At 44.0% G+C, this 24551-nt stretch overlaps 1 protein-coding gene across 1 annotated transcript in view; it reads right to left on the bottom strand.

The window, feature by feature from the left end:
• The window catches only part of TSNARE1 (t-SNARE domain containing 1), a 710453-nt gene that overhangs the window by 118509 nt on the left and 567393 nt on the right, over window positions 1-24551 (bottom strand). The gene's annotated exons all lie outside the window — the stretch shown is intronic.

Here is a 24551-nt window from a genome sequence, read left to right as displayed (position 1 = left end):
GTCACTGGGTGCTACTTACCTAATATCGCAGATAGGAAAGTCTACAACATTCACATCTACTGCAAGAGACAATGTACTGCAGTGAACTAGTTACAGGTCTGGATGACAGGATTAGGGCTGGTGGGGAATTTTCTGACAACACTTCTTTGTTGCAAAACGCCAATTTTTTTAAACCAAAACTGTTTGCAGGAAAGGGTCAGTTTTGACAAACTTCCCGTTTCAAACAAAAGTTTTAAAAATTTTGGTGGTTGTCGAAATGAGGTTGTCTGTTTGTGTCATGTGGAGATCATATGAAGGGACAAGCAGTCTCTTTGCAGATTGGCTGCCTCCTGTGTAGCCTCCCTAGGGCTGCTTTTAACCCCTTTTCAGAATGAAACGGTTCAATTCATTTGCTTTGCAGTAATTCCTTTGTTTCAAAACTGAATTTATAATAAAAATATTTTTTATCAATGAAAGTCAAAATTGAAGAAAAGTATTCTGAAATTATCGAAATGCAACATTTTGATTGACCTGAGCTTTTTTTTTTCTTCAGATTTCCAGTTTGCAAAAATTTTTGAGATTTTGACCTTTTTGTCCGGCTATGGGATAGTAAAATGTTTCAAGATCTTAAAAAATTTCATTGGCTGTGGAAAACGCTTCCCACGCATCTTTAGCTAGTAACTCCTGATTTCAAATCCAGATTTTGACTCTGTAATTTTGCACAAGTCATTTAAACACTCTGTGCAATCAGTAAAATAGAGTTAATATGCCCCTTCTTCAGACAGCTGTAAAGAGTATTCGGTATCAGTGCTTTCAGGTTAACAGCGCTAAGTATTGTAACTTCAGCAATTGTTTGCACCTTACACCATAGTTACTACATAACTGCTCCTGTGTCATCAGTAGGGATGCTGTGAGCTTGACTTTGCTCACTAGGTAGAGTAACTGGGCTTGTCCTTCTTAAAGACACAGTTACCCTCGGGGAAAAACAATCACCACAATTCCTTTGCTATACAGCACAGCGCAAGATAGAAATGTGTGTCCCTCATGCAGAAGATCATTTTCTAACAGCAGATTGCTGAGGTCTGAGGTGAGAGCATTTTCCCAAACTGGCTCATTACCAATCAGCTCTTAAATTACACCTATAGAAGAAGTAATGCAAAGTGATGTTCCTGAGTTTGTCCCTAATTAAAAAATACAGTATTTAAAGCCTGCATGATTCCCTTTTTCTGAAATCTTTAATCTGTAGGAGAAAAAGTCCCTGAAGCCTTGATTAATAACAGGACCGAGTGCTCCACAGCTGAAAATGCCAGGGTATTAAATTTCCCTGTCGTCTGGTGTCCCCATCTAATAGAGATCCTGGCAATGTTACTTATGTGATAGTGTGCAGAATAATTGAGGCATAAAGTTATACAGCCCGAATGAGACAAATGATACTAATTCTCCTGAAGACAAGGCTGACGTGGATGTGGGCACTAATGCAATAAACAAGGTACCTGGGTAATTACATCATTAAATAAAATAAATGGCCTTCCCCTAAGTGTTATCCGTGAAATCGGATGCCAGGGTAAGTAAGATGCATTGAAATCCCAGCAAATTACACTGTATGGGAGCAAGGAAAAACACACAGACATAATCGTCTTTAATAGAACTGCTCACTATCCCAAAATCTGACACTTATTTTAAGTGAAATGTATTAAAAAACCAATGACTTATACAAAGGCAAATGCATGGGATGATTCTTCCTGAAAGTTTCACTTCAGTGGCATGTAAAATCACAGATTGCTATAGATCTGCTTCCAAGATTGTTTGGGAGCAGTCTGTATCAGAACAGACCCAAAATACGCAGTAGCTGTATCACTGTGAAGATATGATCTAGGCGGTGATCACAAGCTATGCCTGTTTTCATCTGGTTACAACTTAAGTGGGAGACCTTCTAGAAAATATAGGTTCTAACAGGCATGAGTTGACTTTATTTAGTGCCACATGACTTTTGCCAAGACTAGTTATTGCAAATCACATTACACGCATTATCCCAGTGCTGGTAATTTAGTATGTGGGCCTCTTATTTCAGTGTCACTAATAAACCAGTGGTCTGGCATTGAGTCAGCAGGCACTGTGCTGTCTTTTGGCTATGATGGAAAATCAAAGTCCTCACCATCTGTGTTCATTAAAAATCCCTATTTTGTTTTGTGAACGATTAGGGGAGTTAACCCCAGTGTCCTGGCCAGACTGCAATATCTGCCCATTTGTTTTCTTCCTGTAGTTCCAATATACAGTTTCCTTCTCTTCCTGTCCTAAACTGTGTACTAACAAACAAATACTGAGTTCCACACCAGAAGTGCCTGCATTACAATGGTAAGTGTTGTGATCCTCATGCACAGAACCAGTGAATGATCCCTTCAGGTGAAGGAACAATTATGAATATAACGTAAATGAATACTCTAATAATAGTCTGTTAATACACAAGCAGACAAATTTCCATGTGTGACCAGCTGAAGAATCATAGAATATCAGGGTTGGAAGGGACTTTAGGAGGTCATCTAGTCCAGCCCCCTGCTCAAAGGGGGACCAATCCCCAATTTTTGCCCCAGATCCTAAATGGCCCCCTCGAGGATTGAACTCACAACCCTGGGTTTAGCAGGCCAATGCTCTAACCACTGAGCTATCCCTCCCCCCTGAAAAATAGAGCACTTTTGAAAACACTGTGCTTTTACAGAAGGTGGAGTTGCAGCGTGATAATTCTCATGCCTTTTGGGGTGGGGAGAGGATTGGTTGAATTGTATGTTCTTTAGTGCAGAGACCACATAGTCTTAACTGTATTGTAAGGTGTATAAGGTACTTTTGGGCGCTGTGAAATAAAATATTAAGCATTTTTTATAGTAATACCAAGGGAACAACCAGGAAAGGGATCCCACTGTGCTACATACTGGACAAACACAGAATTGTAAATAGTCCCCATCCTAAAGAGCTTACAACCTTATAATAGATACGCATAGTCTTATAAGAGACCACATAGTCTTAGCTGTACTGTAAGGTGCATACTAATAGATCATAGGGGGAAAGGCTATAATACACAGAGTAAAGAAGGTGTGTTGTATTATTTTAGATGGAATAAAGGGCCTGAAGTGTCATGACTCTAAAAGTGTCCTACATTAAATAGTTTTACACAAGGTTTGGGATTTGATACATGGAGATCTCCGGGAGCTTATAAAACACACTATAAAATACTTGACAAAGGTTAGAAATTGATTGATTTGAAACAAACAAAAGGAGAAGAACTGAAATGAAGTAAGGAGCATTGAAACTGAAACTGATTGGTTATGAAAACAAATCTAATCGATACCTATCAAAGTTCCACTTTGAATATTGGCTGAAGTCTCTTATTTAGTGAAACAGTCAATGGTGGAGAAGAAAGGGGTTCATACTGTTCAGTTCTGAGTTGGGGATGATAGTCACTTTCTTGTTTTAGACAGACAGATAGACGGACACAGAAGGGAGGGAAGAGATAGGATAGCAAATATGGAGACAATAAGATTTTTGTTGATGTTTTCAGGATATAGAGCAGCCGAGCAGTCATGGATGATGATAACCACGACAGCTGTTGCTCTGGACCCTGGCTCACCTCCCCAGTCAGGGACATTGTCTAGTTGATCTGGTCAGTTCCCTCTTCTTCACTAGTCCTCCTTAGGCTGGGCAGAGCTGGATGGGTCATCTAATCCTTTCGTGTCGGTGCCATGCAATATAGCTGATTTCAGGATGAGCTGAAAAGCTGAGTGTGGGGTGGGGGGTGTGGAACAGGAGGCAGATGCAGGGGGACAGAAAGGAGCATATGTGGAAAGAGAAGACAGCAGGATCTCACACATATCAGGTTGGGGGTCTTCACTGGTTCAGTGATGATAGTCAATGTCCCCACTGGAATATCAAGGTCTGCTGTCAATCCGATCTGCCTCAGCCATTGTGATGATAAAAAGTTCCCCTTTTTCCCCTCCCAAAGATTCTTTTTCCAGGCCCCAAAAAGGCAATAATTCTCTCATTATTTTGTACACCAATTCGGCCTAATTTCCAACATACCAATTTTGGTTCATTGATTTCTGATCCTCTTCTCCTCTTGTTTACCGGTCATAATCTTATGACACTCCTTGAGTGCTATCAGTAGATGCTTTGTTTAAATTAATGCCGCCTGTCTCCTTCTCACATCTATGAACCTTTACCCACTTTTCACCAGTTAGGCTAACAATTAAAGTAGGCATACGAGGCCCCAATTACTACAACAAAGAGATGAAGTGAAGCCATCTGTAGATTACGACTGGACAATCTCAGTATATTTCCTGGTGAATATCCATCCAAATCACATAACTGCTACACAGTGTGGAACCAACCTTTCTGAATGATTCAGCAGTGTGCTCAGAAAAAAAACATATTTTAGAGTAATGACAAGCTGGGATGCCCACCTTCAAAGCTTGATCTGTGGGGATATGCCTCAGTAAACCTGCATAATGCCCTCACCCATTCTCTACCCAGCTCTGTAAGTCCCTATCATTCAGGAATATCAAAATTATTCGGTTAAATAAATAAATACGATAAATTAAATAAAATATTTCTCTTGGATTTTGCTTAACCCATTTAATATAAAGTGAGTTTTATGTAGGCAAATTCATTTTCAGTTCTTCATTTCCATTTTCATTGTAAGGCTTAAATCAATGTCAGATCAACGGCTGAAAATATTCTACTCAATAGTTATTACATTTCTTCTTCCTCCCTTTGTCATGCGATCATTTTCTACACAGATCAGCTGAAAATTTGGCCAGTGCTTAAGACATTCAAGTGTATGAAAAGCAGAGTAATTCTACAAATCAATGCAATGGAGAATTAACATCAGAAGCTCTTTTGTCAACAAGGACTGACTGCAAGGGAAGGAAATTCTAGCCAATTTGCCCTGAACCTAGCCTCAGCAAGTAACTGGGAGGTTTGGGGCGGGGACAACATTCTGTTACTAATGCTTTCTCTGCTCAATGATATAATTACAGGCCAAAGCCTTCACTCTTTAGACAGGCAAAACTCCTATTGGCTTCAGTGTGAGCATCATCTGAAGGAGGAGTGAATCAGGGATTATGGACCGTAGCGAGAGAATCTCAAAAAGCTACTGAGTTTGACTCTGAAGTTGGAATATTGGAGTGAGATTTTCAAAAGAGCTTAACTGATTTAGAAGCCCAAGTTCCTTTGAATGGGACGTGTCCTCCAAAGTTACCATATGAAAATTCCACGTCATATCTGAAATATCCAGAAACATGGAATCTCTGTGCAATATTCCCTATGCTTCTTATCCCCAGGTCCACTGAAAGGAAGGTGAACAGCATTTCTCATGGTATCAATATCCCCATCCTTTGTTGCTCCAGGATCTGCCAGATCTCAGGACATCGAAGGGAGAACATTTCTTGCCCACTCTTCCATAGGCAGGCTAAGCCCTGCCAAATTGACGATGCCTTAGGAACTTGTCAAAATTGAAGCTTGTAAAATTTTCTATGCAACTTTAATCCCCCTAAGGGCGGTTCAGTGGGCGAGTAAGAACCAGTGAACTATCCATTCTCTAACACTGATAGCTAGGCTCAACCAAAATTCAGCCTTTTTCCTAGTCGAGATGCAGTGTAACACCTTAAGTTTGATTTTAATTGGTCATGTTCTAGCCTAGGCTTCTTGAGGTCCTACCTAGATTAGAATGTGACCAGCTAAAGTTGAGTTAAAGATCTTTCCCTGTATCTACAATGCCAAAAAGTTTGGATTTCAGTCAAGCTTAGCTAGCATGTGCTAGCTAAATCTGACCTAAACTTGTTTTGACTAGGAAAAAATATCAAAGCCATGGTAAGAGATGATCCCAAAGACAGTACAGTGTAATAGACAAAACAAGCCACGGGCAGGAGGAAAGGGAACTGAGCCACAGAGATATCAAGTGACTTGCCCAAGATCACATGGGAAAATTGTGGCACAGCCTGGTGATGGAAACCAGAACTCCAGTGTCCAGTCCACTCAGTAACACTGAGTTCCTCTTGTAAAAGACACCCTTTTCCTGCAAGAAGGATGTAAATTAAAGATTCCAGGATTTGGTACCTGATTTTGCAAGGATGAAGTAAACTAAGCTATTTCTCATGCAAAATCTGTTTGCTCTGAACTGTGATTTTATATTAAGTCCCTTCACAAGCTAATGTTCTGAACATAAGTGAGCTCTGCATGATAAAATCTACTTCAGTGAAAGACTAGTTGAGGTTGATTTAGGTCTTGGTCAAAATTCCCAGATACAGTCATTTGCATTGATAAAAAAGAAAGTATTTTTTCAGTTCAGAAAATAGAAGGTGGCCCTGTCAAGAATACTTTACCTTGCTGTTTTCTTCTTTGATTCCTGGACATGAATTTCACAAACCTCTCCATTTATAGACTCTGTACCTTTCCCTAAAGATACAGTGCAGATAATGTCAATAAAATGCTCTCCATCAAGTCAGTGAGTTGGAAAAAGATTTTGTACTTCTCAGATATTCTTCTTGGAGGCTAAACTCCTGGACGGCTGCAGAAGGTTAAATAAGGTAAGCAAGACTGTCAGCACAAGCTGTCTGCTTCTAATAGCTGTGAGTTTCATTAAAAATGGAGGACTCAGATCATAACAATATATTTAAGGCCAGTGGGCTCCTTCAAATTCTAAGATCTCTGCAACAGACAACTGCTGTTGGAAGCCATTTGAAGGAAACTGAACTTTACAAATTAGCTTGAAGTTCTAGTTAATAATAATAGCAACATCATATATTTACAACAGGACACCTTTCTTTCTAAGATCTCAATGTACTTTCCAAATAATGGCCCAGATGATTCCCTCCTGTGGAAACACTGACTGGAGGGTCAATAGTCTTAACAGGACTTGAAGCCACGTAGACTACGTTGCAACACATGGTAAGTGGAGAGCTAGGTGTAACTCCTTGAGGACAGGCAATGCTTCTAAATCTCCTAGTCTGGAGATAACCATCATTGTGTGGAAATCCATCAGGTCTTGGGACACACAGAGAAGGCTAAAGGATTGTGCTTAAACTACAGGCTCCCCAGCCATGCCTGGGCTAAGCCTTCCAACACAGAGTGGGAGCCCACATTACATGATGCTGATACAGTGAAGAGAAAATTAGGTTTGCATTCTGCTTTACTCCTGCTTGGGATGGGGTGCGGAAGAGATCCCTTGAGCTCCCTTTCCCATAATGCACCCACGCAATAAAGGGCAGGATTCTGCCCATTGGTTGATATTAAATGGTTAGTAAAAAATAATGAGAAGTCAAGTAATGAAAGAGAGAGAGAGCGCGCGAGCACCTACGCTCTTCACAGAGTAATCTGAAATTTGCAGTTTTTCCCACAGTATGTTGTACTTTCATCCTCTGCCAGTTTCTGAGTTAAGTGGTGCATGGAGCCTTTTAAAGACTAACTTTTTTCAAGTGCAAGGTACAGAATATGGATCAATTTCAAACTGTTCATTAAAAATTCTCCTAACTTGGAAGGATTCCTCCAAACTAGGCCTTGGCCACTTGTTATCACTTAATTTCTATTAGCAATGAGCATGAAAGGCTCTAAGACAGCCAAAAAATTCAACACAACCCACCACCACCAAGCAATTACAAAACTCTGTTAGCAGCTGATCTCAGATCGTCTTCACTAATTAAAACTGTCAGTAATAAAATCGAGCCACGTCTACACCACCCCTGCCAGTTTGGGCACCTCTGTGTGAAAATTAGGCATGTGAGAGGCAGCCACATTTGACAACTGTGGCCACCGTACAGAGAGCACTTTGGAGTGCTCTGGAATGAAAGATATCACATCATCTAATTTCCTGGAGACGGTGATTCGTTTGGATATGCGATATCCTTTTGAATGATCATTTCTATGTTAACACAAACACTGAAAGAAACATGTTAGTGTCTCGGTTAGTTTCTCTTCTGTGAGAAAGGCACACACGTTTCATCTTGCAAATGGGTTGGGGCCTCTTATTGGTCATGAGAGAACCAGCTGAAACTGTTAACGGATGAAGTAGCTATGTGAGATCCCGCTCACTTCCTTTGCCAAAGCTACAGTAAGAACAAACTGTTAACATGTAACCTCAAATAAGGTTCAATACTCTGGGCCAAATCCAGAGCCGGAGTAAATGGCCACTATTCCCATACGTTTCAGAGTAGCAGCTGTGTTAGTCTGTAGCCCCATGCTGTAGCCCACGAAAGCTTATGCTCTAATAAATGTTAGTCTCTGAGGTGCCACAAGTCCTCCTGTTCTTTTTACTATTCCCATAGACATCATTGGCCACTGTGCCTTCTTGCACCAGCAATAAATTTGTTCTTCTCTCTCTGCAGATGGTATGTACATAATCGAGTCACAATTGGCTCCATAAACTCAGCCAAGACATGACAAAGGTAACAACTTATGCAGCATATCCCAGTTACCCAGCATAGCCCTGAGAGTAGGGTGGCATGGAGCAGTGGACATACCTTTCTCAAAGAAGAGAAATTGACAGGGGAGACAAAATGTCTCTCTCTCTTGAGCTGGCATCTCTACTAACGTTGGTTAATAGGATAAGGCCAGCAGAGGAGGGAAAACTGCCACCTGAGACTTGGATATTGATTTCAATCTCATAGAGAGGCCATCCTTGAGGAACTGGAGGCTGGAAGTAATGTGGAGTGTGTGCATAAGCAGATGGCTCAATTCCTGGCATCAGAGTAAGCCTTAGAAGTGGAGTGGTCCCTTGATGCAAACCATGTAAAATGTATTCTTGTTGGAATAGCCTGCCCTTTTCAGTAATTCCCATTCAGTGGCCATTCAGACATTTCAAATCCTGAGCCCTCCCCTGCTGTCCCGCCTCCCCCACAGTCTCAGCTCGCCATGCTGCCAGCACTCTGGGCAGCAGGGCTGCGAGCTCCTGCCGGGCAGCGCGGCGGTGTGGTTGGCTCCGGCCGGGCGGCGCAGCTGCCAGTCCTGGTGCTCTGAGCATCATGGTAAGGGGGCGGGGAGCGGGGAGGGGGTTGGATAAGGGGCAGGGGGTCCTGGGGGGGGGGCAGGGAATGGGGGTGTTGGATAGGCGTGGGAGTCCCGGGGGGCCTGTCAGGGGGTGAGGGTGTGGATAGGGGTCAGGGCAGTCAGGGGACAGGGAGTGGGGTGGGGGTGGATAGAGGGTGGGATCCCAGGGGGACTGTCGGGGAGCGGAGGCGTGGATAGGGGTTGGGACAGTTAGGGGACAGGGAGCAGCTGGGGTTGGATAGGGGGTGGGGCCCCGGGGAGGTGGTTAGCGGTGGGGGGGTTGTGTCCCGGGAGGGGGTGTTCAGGGGACAAGGAGCAGGGGGGTTGGATGGGTTGGGGGTTCTGAGGGGAGCAGTCAGGGGGCGGGAAGTGGGAGGGAGTGGATAGGGGGCAGGGGCCAGGCTGTTTGGGGAGGCACAGCCTTCCCTACCCGGCCCTCCATACTCAGAACCCCGATGTGGCCCTCGGGCCAAAAAGTTTGCCCACCCCTGGTGTAGAGTGTATAAATATTTCCCTGGAGGCATGTGTAAAGAGTACATGGAATTGGAGGTACTAGCCTGGAGAACATGGGTCATGTAAGCCACTGCACATTTACCGGAATGATCAGGGCGTTTTCTCTTTAGATATTTTTATACTGCTTTGGTTATAAGGGAAGGCTGCTTCTCTGTGCTAGGCTGCTATTCCCTATTCATGAATGTCTTAATGCAGGATTCCCTCTGACAAATGCAGAACTCAGCAACCATGCTCCTTGATGCAATGATCTCTGGCTAAGCCAGGATGCATTCACAGTTGTGTGCCTTGTGTAAATCTGGTTCATAGTCATTCCACTTCCCCGTGGAGTAGCAACTAGGTTTCTAGATGGTTTCCCTCTATGGATTCATGAATGAGATGGTGGTGGTGGTGTCTGACTTAACCATTATGTGTCAGTCTTCTAGGCCATGTGACAAATGCAATAGGACCAGGCAGACTGTTACCTCTCTACAGAGCATATGCTGGTTTTGTTGCTTTGATGGCTAAACAGAGTTCTTGCACTGAGCCCATCCTCCATCCTCCATCCCCATAAGGTGGCATTTGATGTTAGTGTTCCCCTGTGATTCACCTGAATCAATATTCCTTGTAGAACCTTTTTGTCCCCATCTGCCAGTGATCTGACCCTGTGATCCTCACTCAGGCAACACTCCTACTGAAGTCATTGGGAGTTTTGCCTGTATACAGGCTGCTTCATAGGACCTAGCATGCCTTACCACGCTGGCTTCAAACACAATCTGCAAAGTTGTGGATTCAGTCAAGCCTTTCTGGCCCTAAATTTAGAATCAGATGGATTTAAATTTGATCCTGCATCTCATTAGCACCAAGCTAGTGTGCATAATTGAAGGTCCCGGGAAACCTATTTGTACTGATTTATTTATAATTGCTGATAAATCCCTCGGAAAGGGACATCAGTTCCACATGTCCAATGGGAATCAGAAAGCAACAAGCTTCATATATAGGCAAATAATGAGATATATATAGATCTTGAGAAAAACTGGACAGTGGAGAGGGGGAAAAGGGGGCTGGTTAGAAAAACGAGAACTTAACCAAGGAAAGGATGAGGTCTGGAATTACCACTAATTGTTCCTAGTGGACTTGATGCCTAGCGCAGGCTACAGGTGAACAGAGGGAATAGTCCGGCTCATGTGCCTCTGAAGGAGATGCAGCACGTTCTCCTGCATGGCCAGCCAGCTCAGGAATGGTGGAGATGCTACTCTCACTTTGCTCTTCTCTGTGGGGTAGCTTGTAACACGGAGGGTGCAGGTCCTGTGTTGAAGCCCTAGCACTAGCATCTGCTGCAGTTTTGACCAAGAGGGGTAATGTTAGGACCTGTAGTTGGTATGTAGCAGCACATAGAATCATAGAATCATAGAATATCAGGGTTGGAAGGGACCCCTGAAGGTCATCTAGTCCAACCCCCTGCTCGAAGCGGGACCATTTCCCAGTTAAATGATCCCAGCCAGGGCTTTGTCAAGCCTGACCTCAAAAACCTCTAAGGAAGGAGATTCTACCACCTCCCTAGGTAACGCATTCCAGTGTTTCACCACCCTCTTAGTGAAAAAGTTTTTCCTAATATCCAATCTAAACCTCCCCCACTGCAACTTGAGACCATTACTCCTCATTCTGTCATCTGCTACCATTGAGAACAGTCTAGAGCCATCCTCTTTGGAACCCCCTTTCAGGTAGTTGAAAGCAGCTATCAAATCCCCCCTCATTCTTCTCTTCTGCAGACTAAACAATCCCAGCTCCCTCAGCCTCTCCTCATAAGTCATGTGTTCTAGACCCCTAATCATTTTTGTTGCCCTTCGCTGGACTCTCTCCAATTTATCCACATCCTTCTTGTAGTGTGGGGCCCAAAACTGGACACAGTACTCCAGATGAGGCCTCACCAATGTCGAATAGAGGGGAACGATCACGTCCCTCGATCTGCTCGCTATGCCCCTACTTATACATCCCAAAATGCCATTGGCCTTCTTGGCAACAAGGGCACACTGCTGACTCATATCCAGCTTCTCGTCCACTGTCACCCCTAGGTCCTTTTCCGCAGAACTGCTGCCTAGCCATTCGGTCCCTAGTCTGTAGCAGTGGATTGGATTCTTCCGTCCTAAGTGCAGGACCCTGCACTTATCCTTATTGAACCTCATCAGATTTCTTTTGGCCCAATCCTCCAATTTGTCTAGGTCCTTCTGTATCCTATCCCTCCCCTCCAGCGTATCTACCACTCCTCCCAGTTTAGTATCATCCGCAAATTTGCTGAGAGTGCAATCCACACCATCCTCCAGATCATTTATGAAGATATTGAACAAAACCGGCCCCAGGACCGACCCTTGGGGCACTACACTTGATACCGGCTGCCAACTAGACATGGAGCCATTGATCACTACCCGTTGAGCCCGACAATCTAGCCAGCTTTCTACCCACCTTATAGTGCATTCATCCAGCCCATACTTCCTTAACTTGCTGACAAGAATACTGTGGGAGACCGTGTCAAAAGCTTTGCTAAAGTCAAGAAACAATACATCCACTGCTTTCCCTTCATCCACAGAACCAGTAATCTCATCATGCATCAGTAATCTCAGAATGCTGTCCTGGGGAGAGACAGCCAAGCAGGCAGCTTCTGCTGGGGAAGGGGCTGAGAATCCACCAGAGAGGAGGCGGTTGGAAGGCGGGTAGAGAAGGAAGTGTAAAGAGGAAGCACTGGTGATTTGCTGCGGAAGCTGGATCACGAAGGGCCATGTGCCAGGAGCCAAGCTGTGAAGGGCATAGAGTATCTGACCAGTGAGGCTGACTGCTGACTGCACTGAAGAAGTTGTCCATTGTGGATTGTCTATGGTGCAGGACAATTTCCTTGACCAACAGAGATTAGGACTGGAACGTTCAGTTCTAGATGGCCCTCATACCGATCTAGCTGCAGATAGTTTCATTTGAGTTTGATTCCCTATGGTGAACAGTGGGGTTGTGCAGTGCAGGGCATCTCAGCAAGGGCAGTGTCCCCCAGGTAGGGCTCACCAGCTCGATGGTAGGCTAGAGACACCCTCAAACCCAGCCAGCTTTCTGTCACACAGCCAAACCCTATGCTGGGGCTGAGGCTTGTAGGAGAAGGAATGATGCCCCAGCTCCACCCATGGTGCAGTGAGGCCCAGAGGTTGCTACATGGCTAATAAGAACATAAGAACTGCCGCACTGGGTCAGACCAAAGGTCCATCTAGCCCAGTATCCTGTCTGCCAACAGCAGGCAATGCCAGGTGCCCAAGAGGGAATGAACAGAACAGGTAATCATCGAGTGATCCATTCCCGGCCACCCACTCCCAGCCTCTAGCAGACAGAGGCTAGGAACACCATCCCTGCCCATCTATAGTACTCCACTCTCCAAGCAGTAACAGTCTTTCCCCAGCAGGATAGAAACAGCTCATGGAGTCACACAGAAGTGCATCCACCCACCCACTTTCAAATCCTCACTGTGCACTGCTGCATAGCAGCCCCCTTTGAACTGGGTGTGTTCCTGGGTCATGCTCCCCCGCTCTGCTGCAAAAGGGACGGCTCTGACCCAGAGGGAAGGGCAAGATTTTCTCAGTAGTACTGCCTCGGGAGTGTGTGGGGGGTGCTTTGGATGATCACACCCCATGCCCTCGTTCCACTCTTGGTCACTAATGCAGCCCAGCCCAGGATTTAGCCTTTAGGATAGCGGTTGAATTTTGGGTGCAGTTTTCATTATGTTCTGGAGAGGTTATTTAAATATCAACTTCCAGGCTCTGCAATCTTTTAATTGTCCATCAGGGCACTGACCACCAAGGACGATGCAAATAGACAGCCAGTGAGTCAAAGTCATCTATGCTTTTTACCACCGGGAAGGAACCAACCGCAGAACATGCTTTGTATGAAAACAAGTTTTTAGTGCCTGGCTCTGTGGCAATCAATCCTTTTACACTCTGAAAACATATATGTGAAGGTTTAATATTCCCCATCTGTTAAAACCCCAGTGCTGCAGCAGCAGCCCTCTCTATTTCATACTGAAGCAGAGAAACAAACCCTCCTCCTTGTAAGAGGGTGTGTGTGTGTGTGTGTAAATAAAAGAATACCATCACCCAACGGGGATGCTGTCACTAATTGTGTGCTATACTCATGACAGCCAAAGGAAAAAGACTATTACTGTGCGCTTGAGATCACTTAGAGGAGCCCATGGGGAAACGCTGGAGTTTTACAGCCAAAGTAACACACAAAGAAACGATGCCTACGAATATCCCGGGGGCACGTGAAAATGAGTTCGCTCCAGAGGTCAAATATTAACAATTTGTGTGTGTGCACTTTCTGTTGCAATTTCATTCTCTCCATTTCAGCATGGATGAAAAATATCACGAGACCAAACTGATTCAAATAATAAAGGGATCAACGCACTACCGTGCGCTGGGTTAAAGCTAACACATGAGCATATAGGGTGTGACAGCTGCAATATTAATAAGATGAATGGGAGTAAAACATGATTAACCCCCCCCCCCCAAATGATCTTATCCAAGCTGATGGCTTGCTCTGTTATCTGTGCAAGCAAGCAATGAAGGTCGGGTCTTGTGGTATTCAGCTGACCCAAAGATGATTGCGGTTGCTCTTGGTTTTGAATAGTTTTACTAATTTATGCTACTCTGGAATGATTCAGTGGAGTGGGAAGGAAAGATAGAGAGAGGGAGTTGGGATGGAGACAAGTCAGGAGAGAGACAGAAGGGTTGGGAGACACAGCTGGTAGATAAGAGATCGTCAGGTGAGGGTCAAAGAGAGGAGAGAGAGAGCAGGGGATTGGGACGATTCAGGAAGGCAGGGAGAAGGTGGACAGGGAGATCTGGTGTAAGAGACGGTGGAGATGTTAAGACGGGTTCTGATCCAGCTGGCAGAGCTGGATGGGCAGGCCTTGCAGAGCCCTGTTGGAGTCATGCAAGCTACACGTGGGTGGAAGGGCACATTCCTCATATACCCAACTGCAGGGATCATCGGGTCATGGATAGACATGGCTGGCTAGCAAGGCTCTACAGTACATCCAGCATTGTTTAGTGAGTCCGGAGAATGGGATATATTACTGCTATATGCTTTGCTGCAAATACTTCTAAAGTTTTTAATCACAGTCACCCAAATTACTATTTACTTAGGCAGCACTTCACTATCCACTGCTGCTCCTGCTGCGTATTTTGATCAAAATTAGTCACTCTCATCCCCACTGTTATGTCCAAGCCGGGACTCTCTCTAGGTTTCCTCATTATGCCATTGACAATATGCACTTAAAGGGCACTGGGTTTCAAAGCCGATAAAATGCCAGGCCTGGTGTGAAACTATCCCCAAAGTGAGCATCATTTCAATTTCCAAATACAAAACTGCTGTGGTACATAAAAGAGGGTAGCATGCATTGTAAAGCAAACTAAGCTTGCTATGTTCAGCACTAAATTTTTAACAATGCCTTAAGAATCTGCGGAGCATATCAAACACACAACTGTCCTTCAGGGTTTGGGGTTATTTTTTTCCCTTTTACTTGCAATATGTGAATTCATTTTCTGAGCTCAGGAATCTCAGGTGCAGAGAGTAGCAAAAATAGCCCGAGCAGACTGGTGGTTGCAGCTGTGCAGATGGTTTGAGACAAGAGACCCCATTCTGAATGTGCAGGAGCCGGGGGTGGGATGCTAATGCCAAATCTGTATCGATATTTTCCATTCCCAGTTTGTTAAGCATCCGAAAATCAGAGTCCCGTCTCAGGCACTACATACTGCAGGTTGTCAATCTCATCTGTTACAGCAGTAGTAACAATAGAGTAGCCTACATGCATACTGTGCCCTTTAATACCAAAGGGTGTGACCAAAGGGCAAGGGGGACACAGAGTATTACAGGGATCCCCGGGTGAAGAAGTATGTGCACAATAATTCACCAAAGGAGAGCGTGTAAGGTCTCTACAGAGAGCCAACAGCCCACTGGTCATCATCATCACTGCAAACTGCATGTACGGATATTTAAGAAGTTATGTACCTATACTGAAAATTATGTGCTTTAAGCTTGAAGTTAAAGGCAGGTTACCAGGAGGTGACGTACCTTGGACAGGTTCTGTTCAGGCAAGGTGTGGTAGACTCTTATATTTCTGCCTGGTCATTGTGTATCTCACAATGCAAATCTATTTGCATATGGAGCCACCAGCTAATCAAGACTGTAAAACTGACAAGAAAGGAACACACAGCAGGAAGGTGGCCTGTTTATGAATAAAGATCAAAGGACTGGTTTGATATACAGTGCACTCCTGTTATACAAATCACATCGGTCACGGTTGATTTGATTCTTATAAGCAGAGTATTTTAGCAGAGGAATGATTTTGTCCCAGTATTTTTGATCACTGTATGCAGCTGATTCTTATATATCAGTGACTCTTAAAAACGGAGCGCACTGTATCTGGGGTTGCAAGAACACAGACAAGTATCCTTTATAAGGAGACAAGCTAGCTGCATGTTTTGTCTCATGAAAAAAGGATCTCAGCCAGCCCTGGCTGAAAGATGCTGGAAGGTCTTTGGGGTGAGCTTTAGTTGAATAAAATTACGTTTTAGAATGTGTGTCAAGATTTTATTTTAGTTGTAACCATTTGTTTCCAATATTACTACTTGTCATCCTTTGAATCTCTTCTCTTTGTTAAATAAACTTTGGCTTGTTTTTATTATAAACATATCTAAGTGCTGTGTTAAGTGGAGCAGAGATCTGATGTGGGACTGGTAAACTAGAGTGCACAGCTTCTTTGGGAACAGCAAATCTGCAAATACCATGAATGTCCAGTGGATCAGGGCTTGGACACACCACGGAAATGCTCAGGCTCGGGGTTGGAGTGTGCCTATCACTAACCTGGAGAAGGACAGCAGAGCCTGTGCAAGCTGAGAGGGGAGTTCTTGTGTTGCCCATGGGTGGTGGAGTCAAGGACCTAACCCATAGCAGGAGCAGACAAACCTTCCTCGTACTAAAGGCAGGTGGTAGAGAGGTGCCTCACAACGCTGGGCACACCGGGGAGTGTCACAGTGGTGCTGTCAGCAGGATCTGATGAAATTCATCCTAGGGTACTTAAGGAACTAGCTGAAGCAATCTCAGAACTGTTAGCAATTATCTTTGAGAACTCATGGAGGATGGGTGAGGTCCCAGAAGACAGAAGAAGGCGTACTTTAATACCTATCTTAAAAAAGGAGGAACTGAGGCACTGAGAACTAAAACAGGATTTGAACAGGTAGGATATCAAGATGATCTGCAATACCATACCATCTGGAGTGAGATATTCAAAGGCAAAAGGGCATCTGATAGGCACCTAACTCTCATTCATGCCTTTCAGATTGCCTAAGACTTGACTCAGGCCAGGCATCATGAATGATGGAGTTGGAAAAGGTAAGTAATCAAAACAAAAGCAAAAGAATCCTGTTCACTTCATCTGCATTGGAAATAAATATTTTTTTTCCAAATGAAAAAGAACAAAGTCGTAACAAAGAAATGTAAATAGGCTAAGCAGACTGGAATTTGACTAGGAAGCCAGGATTAAACTTCCATATTCCTGTGAAAGATGTGAAGATTCTTGTGAAATCTAAAATAACCACAAATGGTCTAGACCCCAATATCGGAAAGGCAGCAGTTCAGACCATCACTGGTGCAAATTCACATATCTCCACTAATGTCAATGGAGCTACAGTGCTTTACGCCAGGGAAGCATCTTCAGCAGCACTTCTACCATGCTGGAGTGTTGACTCCGACGATGCCACAGACTGAATGACCACTTTCTCCAACACCTTAGTTTCTCCCCATCTTTGACTTGTCCTACCTTTGCTTTGAGCCTGATCCTGTGAGGCACAGAGTGCTTCCTCCAGGGTGAAGCGGTCCCAGGATCTTACATGAGGCATTGAGCACCTTTTAAGAGACTCTCATTGACTTCACTGGGCTTTGGACCAGGTGCGAGGACCTTAGCTTGTGAAATCTGAAGAGGTTATAGCCCTTGGTTGAGCAGCTGCTCACAGAGTCCTGTGTACCAGCAGACCCCAACTTCCACTACTACAGAAAGTCTTGAATACAATAGTTATGGCATAAGAAACCTTCAGAACCTCCTCTGATCCTTGTCCAGTCAAGCTGCTATTCCCCAGTTTCATGTAGCTGAAGTGTTCTGAACAAAACCAGCTGAGGAGCCCTCTGGGCACCCTCTTTGCTCTGAACAACAAAAAAAATACGCAGGCATACAAGGAAGACAAAATACATGCTCAGTGCCCCAGATGGGCAGCTTCCCCTCTGTGTTTCGTACTTGCTCTTCTCAAGACCTATAAATATTTTCCTGCATGCACTTTTTGCCTTGCAATATGCTTGTCAGTGTCTTCCTTTCACTCTAAATACAGGAGCATGCAGAGTTTTTATGCATATTATTTTCTTAAATTTTTATGATGTATGCTGAATTAAGCCCTTTACTGTGAACATCCTTTATGATGCAATAAATGTAAAATAGTCCTCAAATTATCCACATTCCATTGACATGGTGGAATTAAAACCTGCTGAGGAATGCATTGACTGGAACTTGCAAGAATTCAGGAATAAAATAACCTTTATGGCTTGTAAAAATCTGGGATATAAATGGAGGTATTTACATGTTTAAAATACTAAGTAAGGTGGCTGAGAAACTAAAGAAACAGTTCATTTTTTTCTGTGCTAATTGAAGATTAAAATAATAAAATTACTGCAATGCTTTGTACTTTAATAGCTCCTTTTGTTCTAGGATCCCAAAGCCTGTAAAAGTTGGGAATTTTTAAAGTCTATAGGATTTAGGCATCCATATTAGTGAGAATTGGCGCCTAACTCCAGCAGGCTGCTTTGGAAATCCCAACATATAAACTTAAATTAATTAAGCCTCATTCACAACACTCCTGAGACGAGGATCTTATTTCCCCAGATGGGAACATTGCAGCACACCGAGGTTAGATGGCATTGGCCACTGTCAGGGAATGGGAACACAGGACTCCCGAATCACAGTCTCCACCTCCATCATACTACATTACATCATCTTCTCAGCACAGATTATGACCTATGTGCATGCTCAGTGCTTCAGTGTGAGGCACAGCAAGTGGATGCAGAGTGGACAGTCTTTGCACAAGAAAGGTTTCACAGTTAAAAATGGAGCATTTCCAGAAAATCTGTGACCGTCCCCAGACATTTCAAACCTCATCATTAGGAAGGGCCTGAGGAATAGATTATAAGAAAAATAAAAGCACAGGACTTCTCTGTGGAGTCTTGAAGTCACTGCTTGAGTATTTTGCTGTGTACGGTGTTGTTGGCATTATCGGCATTCACATTTTCACTGCCCTGATATGGAAATGTTTAGCAATGTCCTTCTGGGCACTGCTACTGGACAGAGATGGTTAACTTTAGGGAAGAATATAGATTCCTTGGTGAAAAAGAGGATCTCCCTATAGATACATAGGCACAGCTATAGGTGATGGCTTGAAATAATTCCCAGGAGAAGGGTTCCATTATATCTTCTGTGCAATATTCATCTTACATCAATGTTTATCTTACATCCTACATCATTTTGGCTGACATTTTCAAAGCTGCCCAAGAGACCTAGATGCCCAACTGCCAACGGAGATCCCAAAAGGGAGGTCAGAGTCCATAAGTCACTTCAAAGTGTGCTTTGACTTATCGGCTGCATGGTTCACAACCTCAGGTTGTCACCTTGCAATTCCAACAGCGCTACTCATGCGGCTGGTGCAAATTCACCCCTTGCATGCTAGTAGCACTCCTTTGGATAAGATCCCGGAATATTACTAACATCAAATCAATGGGTCTCCTTCCTCCCCGTGTGTCTCCTTTCCGTCTCCTCTCTTTCCCCCTCGCCTTTCAATTTTAGTTAGAAACACAGGCCTGGATCTGACCATCTTGCCTAGCATCCCTTCCTGGGACACTGGTGCATTCTACTCTCTGACACAAATCACAAAGAATCTCTCCCTTCTCCCTGTGATTCACGGATGTTTCGCTCCCCACACTGATGCCTTCTTTCAATTCCCAGTGGTGGGTTCCATTCCTGACACTGCTCCTCCAACTGCGACTTTCTTCTTCTGACTTGGTGTCCAATAATAGGTGGGTAAAAGTCACTATGTCAGGGAACTACGGAGTTAAAATTGAAATTCTGGGTTATACTCAGGCTTATTGCACCTAGGAACTATAATAGCGGGTGATCTACTGGACCATATGAAGTGAAGTACCTGTGCACAATGAGAGTGAAATAAGTTTAGAATATCATCCTTAAAGACTGGCTGACATTTAAGTAGTCGGCATAGTCCAGTGGATAGGGTACTGGAGGGGGAATTAGGAGATCAGGCTCTGACACTGGCCTGATGCATGAACATATGAGGTGATCTGACTTGCTATATGCCTCTGTTTACCGTCTCACCTTTTGACTGACATGTTTGTTTAGAATGCAAGCTCTTTGAGACAGGGACTGCTTCTTTCTATGGGTTTGTATGGTGCCTAGCACAATGAGATCCTGATCTCAGCTGGTGCATCTAGGGGGTGGCTATAATATAAACAGCAACAACATAAAGACTTATGTACAGTAGAATACCAGAGCACATCATAAATTTAAACAGAGCAACATATAATGCAATTACTCTACCTACTCCTGAAATGCCGCACCCTCTGGGGTGGAGGTTAGTTAGTGACTTATAAACAGCACATTGACACTGCACCGGGGAATTGGGACTGACTAGTGATCGCTCTCAAACTTGTTCCTCAGCTGCCAGCACTTAAAGGAATTTAAAATGCAGACCACAAAATAGATGATAATAAATTAGAAAACCAGCAGTCTGCAGAATAAGTTGCACACACTCCACAAAAAGCTACTGAGGAAAAAATATTGCCATAAATTGTGTTTAGCACAGTGCGCTAAGTTGGAAGCACAGCCTTGATGAGAGTTACAATAAGGGTTTGAAGACCAGCCATTTGTGTCCTGTAGAATGCCATCCAGTAATGTTACGGTCTAAGCGGGACCGTGGCTGATGGGGAATGATGGGTGCGCGGACCTCACAACACTAAGCATTGGAACTTCATCCTGTGGGTACCAAATCCGCCTCCCTCCCAGCGATTTCAGGAGGAGATAAGGATGCTCAGCAACTCTCAGGGTTTGAACCTTTGTGTTTGCTTCAGTAGAAGCAGGGTCAGGTCTGAACATCATGTATCAGAAAACGCAGCCCGGCAAAACCACCCTGAAAACGTATCAGCTCAGACACAAACTATACTTACTTGCCCCATGCTATGATATTTATTTTTTGTTTGCTATCATTATGAAATCTAGAGCAATCTGCAGCTAAAAGGTAGGGAGATTTTTGGGTCCAGAGCTCCCATATACTAGAAATAGCCAGTGGAGAATTCCTCTTCTGGAGGGAAGGCTCCTGCACCAGCCACCCAGCCCACCATAGAGGGTGTTCCCGGGGGGATGGGGGGTGGGCCGAAGAATGGAAGAGCAAAGCTCTGCTACACTGATTCTCAACTGACATGAAGTCTCTTAGGGATTTTATGCCAGTTGCATAAGCTCCTTGGATGCTCCAATTAATGACAGTGACAGGCTGGCACTCAATCAGGGAGCCATACCCACCTCCCAGATGCCCCCTCCCCCATCACTAAGTAGAGATTGGATTCATTTTTATTTATTTATTTTATTTATTATTTTTTATTTATTCATTTTATTTATTTTTGAAGAAACTAAGCACAGTAAGTCATGTCTGATTTCCATTATAGTTCTGCCTGCAATTATATCTAAGCATAAACTAGGGAGCAAGCTTGGTTTGAAAACTACACATCCCTCTCAGCTGCATCTGGCATTCAAAGAGAATGCAGGGACACAAATGAGCCAGCTGCAGCTTCCTAATTCTGCACCCAGTTCTATCCCAGCTCTGGCATAATGCACAGAAAATGGAAGGCTCCTCTGGTCTATGCTGCAGAATTATGGCTCCCCAAGAGGCAACCCTACACCTGAGAATAGCTGGAGTACAGCTCTGGCCACGCTGCTCTTGCTCCTATGCCAGGGGCTGTGGGAATGTGTGTGTGTGGGGGGGCAGGCATGGAGTCAACTGGGGCCAACATGCCAGATCTATGCCAACATGGAGCCAACATGCCAGATCTATGCCAACTGTTGACCCCTCCATCAGGTGACCATATTTCCCCAAAGCAAAATGGGACACTGTGTGAGACTAGCTGGAGCCCTCTTCCCACCCCTGCCTGGGGCTGACCCCAGTCGCTCGCTCAAGGTGCCCTCCCCAAGCGGTGCTGGCCCGAGCCACTCAGTCCATCCCCTTCCCTGCACCACCACATGAGGCTGTGGCTAGCATCACTGCTTGCTCGAGCCCTGTCTGCCTCCTGCCCAAGCCCTCCCTCCCCCCTGCCCTACCCCCGGCATGGAGCTGACGTTGCTGCTTCTCCCCCCACCCATGTTCCTCTGCACCTCATTGTTTTGACAAAAGCGGACATTTGTCCTGTTTGTTTTTCCCACCTTGAACAGTTGGCAAGAGCAAAGAGGACAAATGCCCACTTTTGCCAAAAATGTCAGGATGGCCGTGACAGGGCTTAAAAAAGGGACTGTCCCAGCCAAAATGGGACATACAGTCACCCTATCCCTCCACAATGAAGGAATCCCTAGCTAGGAAAAGCCAGTTGCTTTCTAGCCCCTTTGCACTGCCAGATCAACACAAAGGGTTCTGATTTTAGCGGAAATCTGGCCCCCTGTATTCAAATATTTAATACATTATCCTTTATATTTCTCTCGCATCCAAGGAACACTGTGCAAGCCCTCCAGTGGCTAATTTAACAAATCCAAATTAATATAGATTTGTAAAGTCTGTTTAGCCTAATCGCTAAATTGTTTCCCTTATATTTCAAAGTTCAAACACTCTTTAGGGGGTGTTTTTATTAAAATGTCCTCATTATTATTTTCTCCCTCTGGGTCAAAAATGGACCCTTGTCTCTACAACACTTAATTATCTTTATGAGTCCCGAATTTTCTGCAGCCATTGGAAAACAGTTAAACTCCTTTAGCTGAAGAATCAAAATGCCATGTTAATTTTTCCCAGGACACTGTGGCATGAATTAAGGGAATAGTCTTTGCACTGTTGCGTTTAGTTTACATAAAAGTTGGATTCATTTTTCCTTTGTAATTCTCATTATATTTTTATGGTATTCATCGAGCAAGATGAGTTCCCTCCTATGACACATTTAAGAGCGATACATATCCATGCATGCTAACTACACACTGTGAAACCTAGCCACAAAATTACCTGGCTGGTCCTGCACTTCTGACGCTCACAGCACTTTTGCCACTGAATTTAGCAAGAGTGGGATCAGGGCCTATAATCTAACGGCATCAAGGCCAACAATGTCTAAATTAGCTGCCGACAGCTAGACACCTAAATCCATATTCAGGCACTTAAACCAAAGTGGCCTGATTTTCAAATGTAATGAATGCCTGCTGTTCCCAGTGAGGTCAACAGGAGCTGGAGGTGCTCAGCACTTTTGAGATTGCAGCTACTTTCATTTAGGTGCTTACATAGGGATTCAGATGCCTAAAGTTAAGGCCCCGAGCTTCATCTTCGTTTGCTATCAATTCAATAGTTACATTTTCATCACACAGGGCCAGATTGAGCCATAGATTCTGAGGCTTGAAGGGCCTATTGTGATCATCTAGTCTAATATTCTCCATAAAATAGACCACAGAAACGTCCCCCAAATAATTCCTTTCTGAATTAGAGCATATTTTTAGAAAGACATCCAGTCTTGATTTAAAAATTGCCAGTGATGGAGCTTACTCATGTGTATCGTGGCTCAGTGGGAGAATGGGGTTCATAGGTGAGTCCTTAATTATTTGATTTGTCTAAAAGTACTTTGCACTGGGCCAAAATCTTCACACTACGCTAGGAGCAAAGCAATCCAGAGTGTTCTGCCTGATTTTGATGGTCTAGCTTGTGTGTAGATTTTTGAATCATAATGAATACACTAGTGTGACCAAAACACACCTATATTCACACCCTACGCAAGATTGTAACACTCTTTGTGCAAATTATGCCATTTAAAAACTAACAACAGGCTGATCATCAATATTTTTGAGTAACGTATGTACAAAAGGCATATTAAGAGTTATGAACGTAAGTTGAAATCATGACTGCCACGTGTTTACCAGACAAGCCCGGGGAGCGGGAAAAATTGGTTTCTCAAAGTCAAACTGACAAGCTGACGCCTCTAGCCAGGTGTCAAAGTTGATTGGCAATCACCTGTCAAGTGGCCATTTTTTGGCAATGAAGGGTGACAGGAACAGATTGATTGGCATTTTAGCAAACAACAACATGGAACCTCTTTCATCACAAGACTCCAGGTCTCTGTCCTCATAGCTGGAATGAACTTTATCTTGGGGTGACCCTCAGACAATTCATTTCAAAGGGTGACTGGACTATAAAAGTGAGGGGCAAAAACACTCCAAGCTTTCTCTCCTTATCTCTTTCTTTCACCTAAGAAGACACAGGAACCAGCCTTTGGGGGAGTTCCTGACCTGAAAATTTGATCAATAATGTTGCTGGCAATCTGTGATACAGATTTGACCTGGAACCAAATCTAATTTGTTAAGTTTTAGCTATCAGAAAGTGTTTTATCTTTATTTCTCTTGTAACCACTTCTAACTTTAATACCTTATACTTGTACTCAAAATCTACCTCTCTGTAGTTAAATAAACATGTTTTATTTTTTAAATCAAACCTAATCCAGTGTTGTGTTTAAACTGAACTGCTTGGGTAACTCCATGTAAAGTATCAAACTGCTGCATATTGACCCCTTATAGGGGCAACAGACCTCTAATATCTGAGCTGCCCAGGAGAGGGCTGGACAATGCAGAAAACATGTTTTGGGGGAAATTCAGGGGTGGGAGGTAGTCTCCGTGGTAGTCAGAGGTGTCCAGGGTGGCTCTCTTCTGCTGATTTCCTTCAATCCAGACAGAACTGCTCAACCAA

Source organism: Eretmochelys imbricata, chromosome 2 (genome assembly GCF_965152235.1).
Source record: "Eretmochelys imbricata isolate rEreImb1 chromosome 2, rEreImb1.hap1, whole genome shotgun sequence".
Lineage (NCBI taxonomy): Eukaryota > Metazoa > Chordata > Testudines > Cheloniidae > Eretmochelys > Eretmochelys imbricata.
This window is presented reverse-complemented; position numbering and strand designations above follow the sequence as displayed.